Source organism: Buteo buteo, chromosome 16, assembly GCF_964188355.1.
Source record: "Buteo buteo chromosome 16, bButBut1.hap1.1, whole genome shotgun sequence".
Classification (NCBI taxonomy): domain Eukaryota; kingdom Metazoa; phylum Chordata; class Aves; order Accipitriformes; family Accipitridae; genus Buteo; species Buteo buteo.
Genome location: NC_134186.1, coordinates 23,645,821 through 23,660,515, shown reverse-complemented (window position 1 = coordinate 23,660,515; position 14,695 = coordinate 23,645,821).

Sequence of the window (14,695 nt, the reverse complement as noted above, 5' to 3'; positions counted from 1 at the left end):
AGTTATTATTACACCTCTAACACCATCACTAAAACATGACTGTCTTCCAAAGAAAAATGAAGAGCAAGTTGAATTAAAAAATACAGGTCTTGAGCCAGGTCTTATATAAGTAAAGTTAAGAGTCTCACTGACATCAACAACTTCAGGTTTGGTTCATTAACTTCAATAAAAAGTAACACAAAATACCATTTATTCATTTGTATCAATACAGCTATGGAGCTATGTACTTGTTTATTAATATTTAGTTTAATTACACACTTTGGGGCTATTGTAAACATTTTTGTAGATATTATTGCAAAAAATAGAAAATAATAGAATTTATCACAGTACAGAAAAGTAAAATTAAACAGGGAACAATAAAAACTTAGATTTTACATATATATATTATTCCATGTATTACAGAGGGCTACTGGAGATGCACTTCAAATATTTTAAGTAAGTTCTATACCAGTATGAGAGATGTCATGATTGTGAGCAGTTTTACAGTGGTAAGAAGTTACTCTGAAACTGTCACTGAGCCAGAGGAAAGAATATACAGACTAAAGATAATTATCTCAAAGACTTTTATAGAATTCAAAGAAAATCCTTTAAGATTGAAAGCTTAACAATATACTGGTTTGCTTTAATAATGGTGACAATAAGGTAGAGCTCAAAACATGCTTTTAAAGCCCTGCACTGTGAGCTTTATAGCAGTAATTTTTTTTATTTTTTTTTTACCAATATCATCATTTATATCATCCACAGGATATAATGCATTTCCAGCCAAGTGGAAAAGGTCAATATCAATACTGACCCTAGAGGAACTTCATCAGGTGTCCATCTGTAACAGAAACTAAATATCTACTACAATTTCTCAAGAGCTCTGACAGACTCTCAGTCTTTGCAGTCTTTAAACTTACATAGGTCCTTTCTCCAATAAAATATGGTTCAAGCTCAAATACAAGTTAGCATGTTTCAGTATGCATGTAATGAGATGCTTCTTTTTCAGATAAGGAGAAAGAGAGGTGAAGCTACTTCAGCAGCTGCTTACTGTACAGGACCTGCTGCATGGGGAGACACCATCTCTTCTGAATGTCTGTTTGGAATTTATCATCAGTAAGCAATTCTCTCCTGAAAAGGAATTTCAGACTTCAAACCTATAAACATTACTGTGCTTTGCTCATGAGTCAACCTCTCAATACTGTACATAGTTTCTGTTACATTCAATACTATGGGTATTATTATTATCTGGTTTTGAGATAACCTTAATTCAATGATGTCTCCTATGAAGGACATAATATAATGAAGAGATTTGATGTCACATAACGTACATATATTTCTACATGATATGTTGGTGCATAAGATGGTGTTCTATATAAGCTGTAAAATGTCCTTGAAAGATGTGCATGATTACATATAAACTTGAAAAAAGAATACTGTATAATGGCACTAGCTTTCTAGCAACTGTGACCTCTACAATTCTGCTTTCTGCTGAAGAAAAAAAAAGAAATATATCAGTATGGTCTTCCTCCTCAGTTTTCTAACCCAAAACCTGTAGCACTGTCTTAGCTATCACAATAGGATAGGAGGTAAAAAAAAAAAAAGCAAAACCTCCTGGGCTAAATCATGTAAGGCTTTGAATATATTCATCAATACTCTGACTTGCACATGAAAGTGAGTAAGAAGCTAGTGCAGTGTTTCATTACTGATGTAAAAACTGTAAAAATTGCTGCTAATGAAAGCCAGTATTTCAAAATCATTATTGTAGCAGTAGATTTTCTGTAGGCTTGCTTTGTAAGGGGAGCAAACATGAGGTTTACTTTCATATACCTCTCCATGTTGACTCCTCCTCATAATTTGAAACAGTAGGAGTATGTGTCATTATCTGCTCAAAAAAATCACACATGATCTGTACAAGTATAATAATACATTACCATTTCATTGTCATCACAAGGTGATTGTAGGTGTGCACAGAAGTACGTTGTATAGCAACAGTTGTTTCTCTATGCAATGTTGGCATTTAGTGGTAGGGTGGTTTGAAGGGTAATCTCAAGATCCAAGAGGTTTTTGTGGTTCAGTTGAAGTGCTCAAATTTTATATTAAGTAGGATATTGGTATCAATAAATATTAGTTAAGCCATTCTATTCCATGGTAGTCATGTTAAGCATAACTACCTGTTTCATCTATAGGAAACTCTTGCAGATGTGTCACAGACTTAATGCTTTAGCGATTCTAAAGATTGCCCTCTATACTATATATTATTTCTCATCATTTATTGCATGCATACAACAGTTACAGGTTTCACTGTAGTACCAACTCTTTTCTTTCATCAGACACTTCTGTAGGTATTAGCTCAAATCACCTTCTACCCAAGTAGGGACAAAAGTAAAAGCATGCTGCATTTGTTGAAGAGCAAAAATGAAACCTGAATTTTTCCTCATGAACAGGAAAACCAAAACCTGAATATTTCCTCTTCTACTGGTGCAGAGAGTCAAATGAAGCTGAAAATCCTTCCTAAGAGCAAAAGTTTCTACCCGATCCCCTAGGGCGCTTTACAATGGAAGCAGGACACACAACTTCGATACAACATTGTCTCCTGAAAAAGACACAGACCTGAAAGAAGCATAAAGAGCACACTATATAAAACTTATCTCTGGCCCCAGGTTCACTGTAACAGGCCAAGTCATCACTGAAGCCAACTATGCATCTGCTTCTTCTGGCATTTAGAAACCAAGGAACAGAAGACCATATTCGTTGTGTGCTACATAGTTTTTCTAAGTATCTATATCTTTGTTGTGTTTGATTTATGACATTTCCATGGCACTAAAATATTTTGTCTGATCTGACTTTTCAGAGGAAGTTTTGAAATATTTCACAAATGTGGTATGTAATATCACTTTTTACTAAAATAATTGTATTGTAAATTAATAGCTGAACAATTTACCTTTTTGCATTGTCACAAATTATGTGACAAGCTGATTTTATTGGATTCTTATTGCAGCCTCTGGTGACATGATGGGTGGGGTGTTTTGTTATATCAAGTTTGAATTTGTGTCCTGTACGTTTACAGAGGTAATCTTCCACCATCCAAAAAAGACTGAAAGAGACTGAGAATTAATCTTCTCAATATGTTTCCTGCAGACTACCCCACAGTAGCTCATCCCTAATGCAGTTAAGTAGTCTACAGAATGCAACAAAGAAGACATGGCCCCCAGTGATCCACTTCAGGCTTCATAAAATCTCAGAGATGATAGCCCTGACATGCTCCAGAATCTGCAAAACTTGACCAACTCCCCTGTTGCTTAATCCCCTTCTCTGCCTTCACAATGCTGTCACTGTATTTGCCTAACACATATGACATCACCTTAAGTCGCCTTGTCTTCTACCCCAACAAGTATCTAGTAAAAGAAATACACTAACACATCAATCAAAATAGACAAACCTAGGTCTAGTTCCTTCCATTCTTATCCCTCCTCACTCAGTATTACCCTTGCACAATAAGAATCTTATCTAGCTTCCAATTAGGGAACCTGTATTTTACCACCACACTATCATATGCAAAGCCTTTCTTCTCTGAAAAATAAAACCGTTCATAATAATAATATGGGAGTTGTTCTTTTTGTTTGGTTTGGTATATTATCCAAACCATTCCTGTACTACAGAAAATTATCATAACATTCAGAATAAAATTGTAAATATTCAGCTGCTCTCCTAAGGGTACAAAACCACTAAAAAGATTTCATAGTCATATAAATTATTCATCTATTCAGAAGAAAATACTATAGAGCATATCAAGCTGGGTTGCGCTCAATAGCTGTAGGATTTTACAGACACCAGTAAGGGAGCAGCTTGAGAACTTGCTCTTGGGTGCCTATAGCAACCATCAATAATACAAAAGTCCCCAAATTATCAACATTACTGCAATTTTCTAAGTATATATGAAATTAGGTTGTTAAAAAAAAGGGCTGGTGTATTGTGGGAAAAATCTTACAGTAGAGAAAAATGAAGAAAAGGAGCTGGTAACAGTCTAAGGCGAATAGATTCAGTGACTAAAATATACATATTCCTGGAACAGGAAGGTAAGTAGCAGATTATTAACACGAAGTGGTGAGAGCATGATGCTATGCGAGTCAAATTGCCTGTTATTGTTAAGAATGCAATTAATTTTGTAAAATATTGTGCTAGGCTGACAGACAATTATCATAGAAGTTTAAGAACTGGATCAAGTGCCAGAAAATGGCAGTGGAATAGGAAATGCTGAACTGCCCAATTTTAGGTAGAAAGATTGACAGGAGAAAAACAAAACAAAACAAAACAAAACAAACCCACAAGAGAAGAATGAAAAGAAGAGATGTAGAATGTGACATGCCTTTTTGTAGTGACATTTTTTGCAATGCACCTGCTTCTCAATTATTTTTTAGAAGAGCAGCGCTTTCCCGAGGTTGAGTTTCAAGTAAATAAAATAGTGTACTTTGACACATTTGGCTTACTCTCTTGTCTTTTTCAGAAGTGGATTATATAATACCAGTTCTTCTAAAACTTTAACCTCGACTTTGCTCAGAAGTACCATTGAGGCCTTATTCCAAAAGAGTTAATTTTAAAAATATTTAGTTAACTTCTCACTTTCTAAAAACTAAACAAGTCATCTGTCTCTCTATAGGCCCTTATATACCTTTAACTATTACACTGAGAGCCTATTCCCACATCCACCATGCAAACCACCTCTGAAGTACTTTAGACTCTACTTTAAATACTTCTTACCCATTCTTAGTGAGAAAATTATTTAAATACAGACCTCCTTCTGATATTTAAAAAAGAAAAATTATCATAGTCAAAAATGACAGTTTGTTCCTATTAGTTTGAGGGGAAGAAAAAACCAGATTTTTCATAGTAGTTTGATCTGTCTCAATTCATTTTCAAAAAATTAAATTTCCTAATATCATAATGATCAGTATCTTTAAAGTTACAGTCAGACCTCAAGATATTTACTGTACACTATCTGTGATCCACCTCCCTCTTCTCCCATGATTTTGGAATACTAAAATTTACTACTATATATTCATTTATTAAGAATTAACGACTTAATCTTTACCATTTTACTGCATGATTCAGAGGGGAAATCATACTAACATTACAGTAACAAAAAGGATATTAAGACTGTCATTGACTTTACTTTTTTTTTTTATCTACTTGCTCAACATATTATATAAATGTTCTTTCATTGCTGAGATCTCTTTCTTTAAAGCAGGGGTACTTTTAAAAGTTCAGTGACATTCCCTTCTGATATATTTGAGACATAGGAAAGTGCAAAAACCCAAACTTTGCAGGAATGTGTCTCTGAGCCTGTTTTATAGAGAAGAGCCAAGTCTGATCATCTGCAAGTTTGAGACTAAAGAGAGCCAGTAAATGTCAATTTTTCTAGCAATTGCTCCTGTAATTTAAGATTTACTACAACCATTTTTCTTTCTTTTTTAAAATTTAATATCAAAGCCAAGAAATGTCATTTAAAAAAAAAACAGTAAATTATTGTGGTGGGTTGACCCTGGCTGGACACCAGGTGCCCACCAAAGCTGTTCTATCACTCCCCTCCTCAACTGGACAGGGGAGAGAAAATACAATGAAAAGCTCATGGGTCAAGATAAGGACAGAGAGACATCACTCAACCAATCACCATCATGGCCAAAACAGACTTGACTTGGGGAAAATTAGTTTTATTTATTACCAATCAAATCAGTGTAGCATAATGAGAAATAAAAACTAAATCTTAAAAACATCTTCCCCCATCCCTCCCTTCTTTCTGGGCTCAACTTCGCTCCCAGTTTCTCTACCTCCTCCCCCTCCAGCAGTGCAGGGGAACAGGGAATGGGGGCTGGGGTCAGTTCATCACACGTTGTCTCTGCCGCTCCTTCCTCCTCAGAGGCAGGACTCCTCACACTCTTCCCCTGCTCCAGCGTGGGGTCCCTCCCATGGGAGACAGTCCTCCACAAACTTCAACGTGGGTCTTTCCCACGGGCTGCAGTCCTTCAGGCACAGCCTGCTCCAGCGTGGGTCCCCCACAGGGTCACAAGTCCTGCCAGAAAACCTGCTCCAGCCTGGGCTCCTCTCTCCATAGGTCCTTAGGTCCTGCCAGGACCCTGCTCCAGCGCGGGCTTCCCGCGGGGTCCCAGCCTCCTTCGGGCATCCCCCTGCTCCGGCGTGGGGTCCTCCCCAGGCTGCAGGTGGAGATCTGCTCCCCCGTGGACCTCCGTGGGCTGCAGGGGGACAGCCTGCCTCACCGTGGTCTTCCCCAGGGGCTGCAGGGGAATCTCTGCTCCGGTGCCTGGAGCATCTCCTGCCCTCCTTCTGCACTGACCTGGGGGTCTGCACAGTTCTTTCTCTCACATATTCTCACTCCTCTCTCCAGCTGCAGGTGTGCAGTTGGGGTTTTTTTCTCCCCCTTCTTAACTCTGTTCTCCCAGCGGCACTACCACCGTCGCTGATGGGCTCGGCCTTGGCCAGCGGCAGGTCCATCTTGGAGCCGGCTGGCATTGGCTCTGTCGGACATGGGGGAAGCTTCTAGCAGCTTCTCACAGAAGCCACCTCTGTAACACCCCCACCCCACCCCCCGGCTACCAAAACCTTGCCATGCAAACCCAAAACAACTGAACTGGAAACTGGCTTCTAAAACATTTTTGATTGAAAGAAAACTTGTTTTCATTAGAAATAACTGTTAAACAAAACCACTGCAGATCCTCAGTTTACAAAGTCTGCTTTGTAAAGCATACTTTCAGCATAGCTGCAGCATAGCTTCAAATAGGGACTAAAGACTTCAGTCTAGTATTTCTTTTGTAAAGTACTCCATCCATATTATGTATAGTACTTCTAGTACTGCACTCCTCCAGACCTAGGCTGACTCAAATTTACCCATAGTTTTGTACCTTCTGAAAACCTTCAGCTGTTAGAGCGTGCAGATCAAGGGTGATAAACATTTCCTCTGGCTAGAAAGAGATGAGGAAAAAGGACAAACACATGCAAAACTCAGAGGATATACATTTGAAATAAACAATAAACCCCAAGAACTTAACATTTGTCTGCTGCTACTCAAGTTTAATCCCACAAGTAACTCTGGAATCATATGGAAAGGAATGAGGGTAGAATTTTGGCTGCTGCCTTGAGTATAAAGAACCTCAAGGCTTGTAGAAATCCTAAGACTTCCAGAAGCCAGATTTCAGCTATGCTGAATGTACAAAGGTGCCTCACAAAATCTAACACACAGCCCCTAACCTGTTTGGTTTGGATTTTTTCCAACAAAGAGTTATATACCGATTTTCAGCCACAGTAGCTAAAACTTATAAAGAAAAACTGACTGAGATTTGAGAGCAAAGAAAGGCAGTCTGTTAGCTTGTGATGCATAATTATTTCTGCTCAGGAATGCAGAGGGAAAAATGTCAGTGTTTTTGCTTGACTGACCAGATCCTTAGCTCAGTCACACCTTCAAAATGCCACCGTCTCCTGTAATACTGCATAAGCATAACCAAGAATAACATCCAGGACCAAAGGCTCTGGATAATATGTAAACATAAGACATTAACCAAGGATAACAATCAGCACAGAAGAATGCATTGTGTCATTCCTCAATAAGCTAGGATCCTTGAAGATCCATGAAATATGTACCCCAGACCCTCTGGATAAGAGCAGAAGGAGGAGTGTGCTTCTGTTGTGTCTGACACCACAGAATACTGTCAAATCTTTTTCTGAAAAATGTAATAATGAAGCATGTCACAGAGAATGCTAAAGGTTGAATCCTGATTTCTGTAACACAGACATAAATCCAGAGAAATTCCACTGACTACTGCTGTGAAAAGAAATGATCTACTAAAAGTCTATCTAAAAATGTTAAGACTCTAAGAAAACAAGAAAGGACAGTAGTAAATTGACATAAATCAGTTGGGTATCTCGAAGAAATGGATCTAAGTGTAAAGAATAGGTAGAATACGTACTTGAGAACAAAACAATCCTACATTATGAAAATAGAGTTGATACACTGAGAAAGTCAAGCCTGTGGCAATGATGTGTGCATCCACAGAGCATAAACTGGAGTTAACACCCATGTCACATATTCAGCTTTTGACAGAGTTACTGTACAGCCACAGTAAGGCTGATATAAGTGTTGATCTGCATGTTAGAGTCTGCCAGCACTGTAAAAACCAAAATTTGTTCCTGCATTCCTACCTTTTGCATACATGCATGGATCGGAGAATACTTTTTCCTTAATCTTAGACAATAGAGGTTTTCCTTCTTTAATAGTACACCCATCAGGAAGGTTCACATAGTGCTAGCAGAGTTTTCATTATTTCAGTATCTAGATTCTATTCATTCATTTTCCACTAAATAAAAAAGTGCCACATCACTTTATAGACAAAGAAGAGTATTAGGCAATGGTACAAAATGCTTACAAACGATGACTCAGATTCTGTAACACAGCACACTTGGACAATCACGACTGGGCAAAATTTTATGGAGCAGAGCTCCTCACCTGCACATAATCTGTAGGTTAATCATGTATTCATGTTTTAAAGGAATATTTTAATGTTAGAAGTATTAGAAAATCCCTATGCGTAACCATGACCTAAACAGACATGGCTCAGTGATGACAGGCCACACAAAAAATGAAAATGAAGGAATGCTAATCTACAGGCAAGAAAATAACAGAATTTATCTGGAATGTAGCACTGATATATAAATTATCCTTTACTTGAGCAGAAAAACTATTTAAATTGTAAAACATAATGTTCATACTGTTACACACTTACACGAAGAACCCAGTAGCATTATGGAATAACAGTAGAAGCAGCACATTAACAGCAATGGCAGCACATCAATATTTCCTTAAGTATACAACAAATTGCTCAATGAAAAATGTTGCTTCCACTAGAATTAGAAATAATTAGAACTAGTTATTCAATTAAGAATATTCCACAGTCTTCACCTTATGAAGCATATGCCCATTGCAAATCATTAACCTTTTCAGTTTAAATACAGTTTTCCTCAGCAGCTCTAATAATCAGTGGCAGACAAATTTTTTAAAAAAATATGTATTTACCTTCCTACTGAGGCAAAAGAGAACATACACACAGGAAATATGAATCAGGAAAATAAAAGAACAGGAAGGTAATTACATTTTAACATTACATACTGAAGGAATTCTAGCACTGTATGTGCCCAGACTGACATTATCTTCATGATACGTAGAATTAAAAGTTGGAGGGAACAGGTATGTATTTCATACAGTTTATAAAATGCACTATCTGCAGAGGCCTATCATGGAGTTTTAGGACTGGAGCAAAGGCTTCAATCAAAGCAGGCTGCACAGAGACTGAGAAATCAATGGAGTTCAAGGGCCTGGATTGAGGGCTCCCTACACTTCTTACTGTCTTCAGCAACACTAAAGGTCATTGACTAAATTATAATTTGAATAAAATTAGGATCAAAGGACTGACATCACGAACAGAAACACAAGCTCAGAAGAACTGTCACCTCTGAATTTGACTTCCCCTTTGCCCACTGGCCCACAGCAGGAGCTGCAACTCTTTATGATGCCACCCCTCAGCAATGGTCTGAGAACTGAAAATGCGAGGGATGGTTAACTTTCCTCTGTACTCACATGGCAGTGATGGGAAATGCAATCTCTAAGGGGAGTATAGGCTACAAAAGTCAGAGTAAAGCAACAGTTGGAAGACAGTAGAAAAGCAACCAGCAATTTAGCAGAGAGCCATGGGAATTGCATGAGCTTGACAGAAGAGTAGTGATATTAAAGGATCCACATCCTGCTTATACAATGTGTTTTCTGTGCACATGTATACATGTTTAATTGTGCTGACCAGCTGAATTCTTCCATTACTTTCCTCTCTTCCCCATCTTACTACTCTTTACGCATGTGAATATGTGTGTATATGTAACCGAACTGTGCATTTCGGTCAATGTTGCTTTCTGTCTTCATCCCGTTTCAAGACCCTCAGCTGCAAGCTAGAACAATTTTTACTGAATATCTCTGTGGGTTATCAGCATTGTTCTACTTTATATAAGTTCTGCCTCAGTAGAACTGCACTGATGAAACTAAGAGGAGCTAAGATACTTTCTAGTCATTAATCTGTGAAGCAAGGATAACGAATTTCATCACAAATAGCCTTAAATTGTCTTTGAATATATTAATTAAAAGACCTAACATTGCAAATATCACTATTCAAAAAAACCCACAACACTGAGCATCTTTTCTGAACAGACACCTATGTCTGCATAGACATCCTGACCCTGTATCTGAGTTACCTAGATAGTCCTATCCTTATTGCTGTCTCATCATCTGCAATGTAGCCACCCCACTTCATAGAGGGTCAGCTGGCATACATAGTGGTTAAACAGTCTGCCCAAGGTTTAAGCTTACAAGGTGAGTAAAAAATGAATAAACTATTTTTTTGTTCAAGGGCATAGAAAGTAACTTTACAAGAAAAACTTAGCAGCCTAAAAGAAGTGCCTAAATCTCAAATATTGCTACCTTTCCCTTGCACTGATTTTATTTCCAGAACTGTGTTAAAACCTTGATATTTGTTTATGATTTTGCAATACAGCCTGAAGAAATTATAACCATTTATTAAAATGAAAATACTGAGATAAAATAAAGAAAAAACTAAGTAAACTTTTAGACCAGGCCTGAGAAAAGAATCCCTTCAGATTTGAGTGAGATTCTTCACTCTAGCTTCTTGGCACTAGTGGTAACTTTCCAATATATACTGACATCCTTGTCATAACACCAACTATAACAACAAAAATATTCCTCCCTTTAAAGCCATCTATGAGGCTTGTGGTCTGATAGATGGGTAGATTCCTTCAAAGCAGAGCCTAGATCTCATTAGTCTTCAACTTTTACCAGGAGATATGTTTTCTCTCTTAATGAATTTACCTGCTGTTTACTTAAGCAAAGAACCACCTGTCTTAAATGTTCTGGGCATGTCAGAAATATATTGCCTCCCAAGATGGCAAAAGAAGCAAATAAGAATCTGCTGGCAAAGTGCTCTGAATAGATCCCAGGCAGCTTGTCTTGTGATGAAACTTCCAGTTCAGTGGAAGGCTAAATATCAAGGCTACGTAAATCCCTTTTATTCACACAAGCAGGATTCAATAAAAACTGTCATCCTACATTCAGAAAAGGACACCAACTCACTGAAGCTTTGAAAATTTACCTCTTCTTCTAGCATACAGTGAGTGAAATGCATAGGAATTATATTCATTAATATGGCCAGCAGTAAAGGTGATGCTTATTTTCACTGTTAATAAACTATTAATACTAATGATGATCAGAATTTTACATAAAAATTCTCTGGGTTTTTTTTTTTATTTAGAAAACTTAATGAAAACAACAAAACACTGGTCAGAAACTGAATTAATGTTGGTCCACTGAAATAGTAGTTGCACAATTTACTTCATTCCTGCCAATGGATCCAAAGTTGATAAGATCCCTCAAGCAAACAAAATCCCGAGGCACAATCGAGTTTAAATTTGAGTACAGGATTATGGTCAGTCCACTATTTGATTAACTTAATCCGGATCTTTAGAACTGGCTTCTTTCACCAAGTCATTCCAGACCACTGAGCTGCTGAGAAATAGAAAGCTTCTAAAAGTGGCAGTTATAGACAGAAAGGAACATTTTTCACTCAATGAAATCCATGGGCTTCCTTAATTTATGCCTCCAACTGAACTGATTTGATTAAAGTTTTGTTCCATTTTCTTTTAATTAGCCAGGGCAGCTTAAATTAATTATTAGTCTTATGTATGGAAGCAGTACCAGGAAGTTCCATGCAGGCATCATACAGATATGAAATTTAAAAAAAAAAATTTAGTCTAAAGATTGTTCACTCTACATTACAAAGCAAGATGCACTGAACTGCATTACTGATTTAGTTTCATTGATAAAAATTTTAAAAATGCAATCCACAGTTTAAAACCCAGTGATTTAAAAGCCGTCCTGGTCAGCGCTGCACAAAAACCTCCACACAAAATTCTGTCCAATGATGCTGGGTGTTACGTAGATGGGTAACGCTGTGCAGTCACTAGCCTGGAGCAGTCATTGCTCTCCTCCTGATTACAAGGACAGAGTCTGTATATGAACCTGGCTCAGGGACAGAAAGGCAAAAGCTTTCAGTTATCCGCCTCCGGTATCTATTTGCATAAAGCTAAATACAATCTAGTACACATTTAGATAGGAGTATGTTCTGAGCTACTCAATCAAATTCCACTGAGCTATTCCCTGGTGTAAATAAAAGCAAAATCTGGTCTTAATTGTGTATGTGTTGTCTATGCTGCTAGAAAATACAGGCACTTCTCATGGACAACTGGACTGTTGAAAGTTCTTGGCATAGCGTTTACTGTTAAAGCAGTTAAATCTGCTGACCTAATTTGTCTTTGATGGTTACATCACTTTAAGACAACTGAGGACAAATCTCACTTTCCAGTGCTACTGTTTCAAGCTGTTCTGTAGCAAGCACCAGTAGGTAACAAGCACCATGCTGCACCGTCGCAGTCAGCACTGTCTGAAGAAGAGCTACATACCTTGTTTTAGCCAGAATAAAAATTTGCAAATTGCCAAAGAATCAGTGGTAAGAACTTAAATCTCGTATTTCGTTAAGACAAATGTACAGAAGAAGAAGGAATACTTTCTTGTTGTACATAGAAACAGCATTTCTTCTTTTTTCTACCAGCCATCAGTGTTTTATTTCTTGCTAACTGGTGCGTCAAAGTTCAAAGCACAGCTTTTAATTACTTTTTCCTCCACAGCTGCTATTTTTAATAGTGGAAGAGTTTACTTGCTGGATACAGCAATTCTGCTTTATACTGTGGTAGCCATACTGTATTATATATTGTAGTGCACAGCTTGCTTATTTTACCATAGCAATTGCAGCCAGCTAGCTAATATGTTAAAAAATACTGTCCCCCAAAAGAAACTGTATATGAAATTGTTAGGACAGGAGCGGTATGCTAGTACAGTCTAGAATTAAGCTTACATACCATGCTTGTAAATCAGTGGGAAGAGGAAGCATAGCTGACTATTAAAATGTATTGCTTTTAAAGTAAGAGGAGCTCTCATATTTGTTCTTAAACATCCTTTTTTTTCCTTTTAGTTTGTATTGAGAGCTTGGCACTCCAAGCTGTGAAGTTTAAAAAAGCTGACCTTGAAAACACAGTCACATTTATTTTTGAATGTTAGTTTAGTTTCACACCCTGAAAGCAGCTTCCTGCCTTCCAGAATTTGCTGAACATTGTATGACCAGCCATGCCTGAATTCGCTGCACAGCTCTGTTTAGGCTGCACCACAATCATTACGGACCTATCCACTTATGGCTTGAAATACAAAAAAGGTTTTACTAACCCATGCTGTGATGCTAATCACCTCCACCTTCCTTCATGGAAACGATGGTCTGCTTGCTCACACACCTTACTGCTTTTAGAGGTGGCAGGCCAGCTCCCTGCAGCAAAATTTTTCTGAGACCTTCCTCAGCATTGAAGAAGGGCATTTTTACTCCCCCACAGGCTTCCTGCAGCGCTCTCACTGACTTCACACACAGGTAGGTATTTCAAAGACCTACCTAGGGCGGACCTTTTCCCATGAAAAACCTGAAGCAGTCTTTCTGAAAGTTTTGCAGGGACTGTGCAGAATAAGCACAGCACAGTGCTCCCTTGCACCCTGCTAAGCCGTGAGAATGTTTGTTCATTAAAGCAATCTGTCAGGCTGACATTAAGGGTGAAGGGTTTGCTCTGTGCTAACATCAACTTGCAACATTTCCATGAAATTTCCCTACTAACAGTACTATTACTATCTACACAGTAATTTTGATAGGCACTGCAAGAAGCAAAACCATGAGTATATATACACAGCATTCTACAGGGAAATGTGGGATTGTATCAATGATGTTGATACAGCTGGAGTTGTGAAATATGTACAGCGCTCAATGCAGGCATTAACTTTATGCTCTCAGACTTTCCCAGACACTAAAGATGCTGCGCTAAAGACACTCAGATATAGACAATTCCCAAAGATGGCTGTTCAAACACAGAACACTATCCTAATTCCTGAGATTTCCAGCTAACTGCAAGCTCTCCACATTTAAGTTTCAGATAGCTGTGAAAGACTCAACAGCACATTACGTTAGTTTAGATTTCTTTCACAGGTGACCCAATTCAGAAAGGCTTACTTGTAAAGTACTTCTCCACCTTACAAAATCACTTATTCACAGTTCAAATGGACCATATTCTCACCTCACACTTGGCATCACGTTTCTCATATAGCATCACATTTAATCAGATTTACAACTCCACTGTCTTTAATAGAATTGCCCCTGATAGGTACTAATGTAGTTTACAATTAGGGAATAAGCACATGACATAGCAAATTCAGGATACAGTAGTTTACCTGTTTGTGCCTGTCAGATGAACCGTTACAACTTATTGAATGTATGCTCTTAGCTTATGTCAGTTATGAAGTAAAACAGGCTCACTTAAGCCTGAATTGAAGAATAAGAAGACAGAACACAGCTGAAAAATTATTAACATTGGAGGTACTAGCCATCATCTACTGGTGCTACAGAGGATCATTATCAAAATAAACAGCAAGAAATCCCCCTCCACCACCAAATTCTCAGGGAACAATTATTGCATCTTCTGTAAGAAGAAAGGAAAATAAGCATTA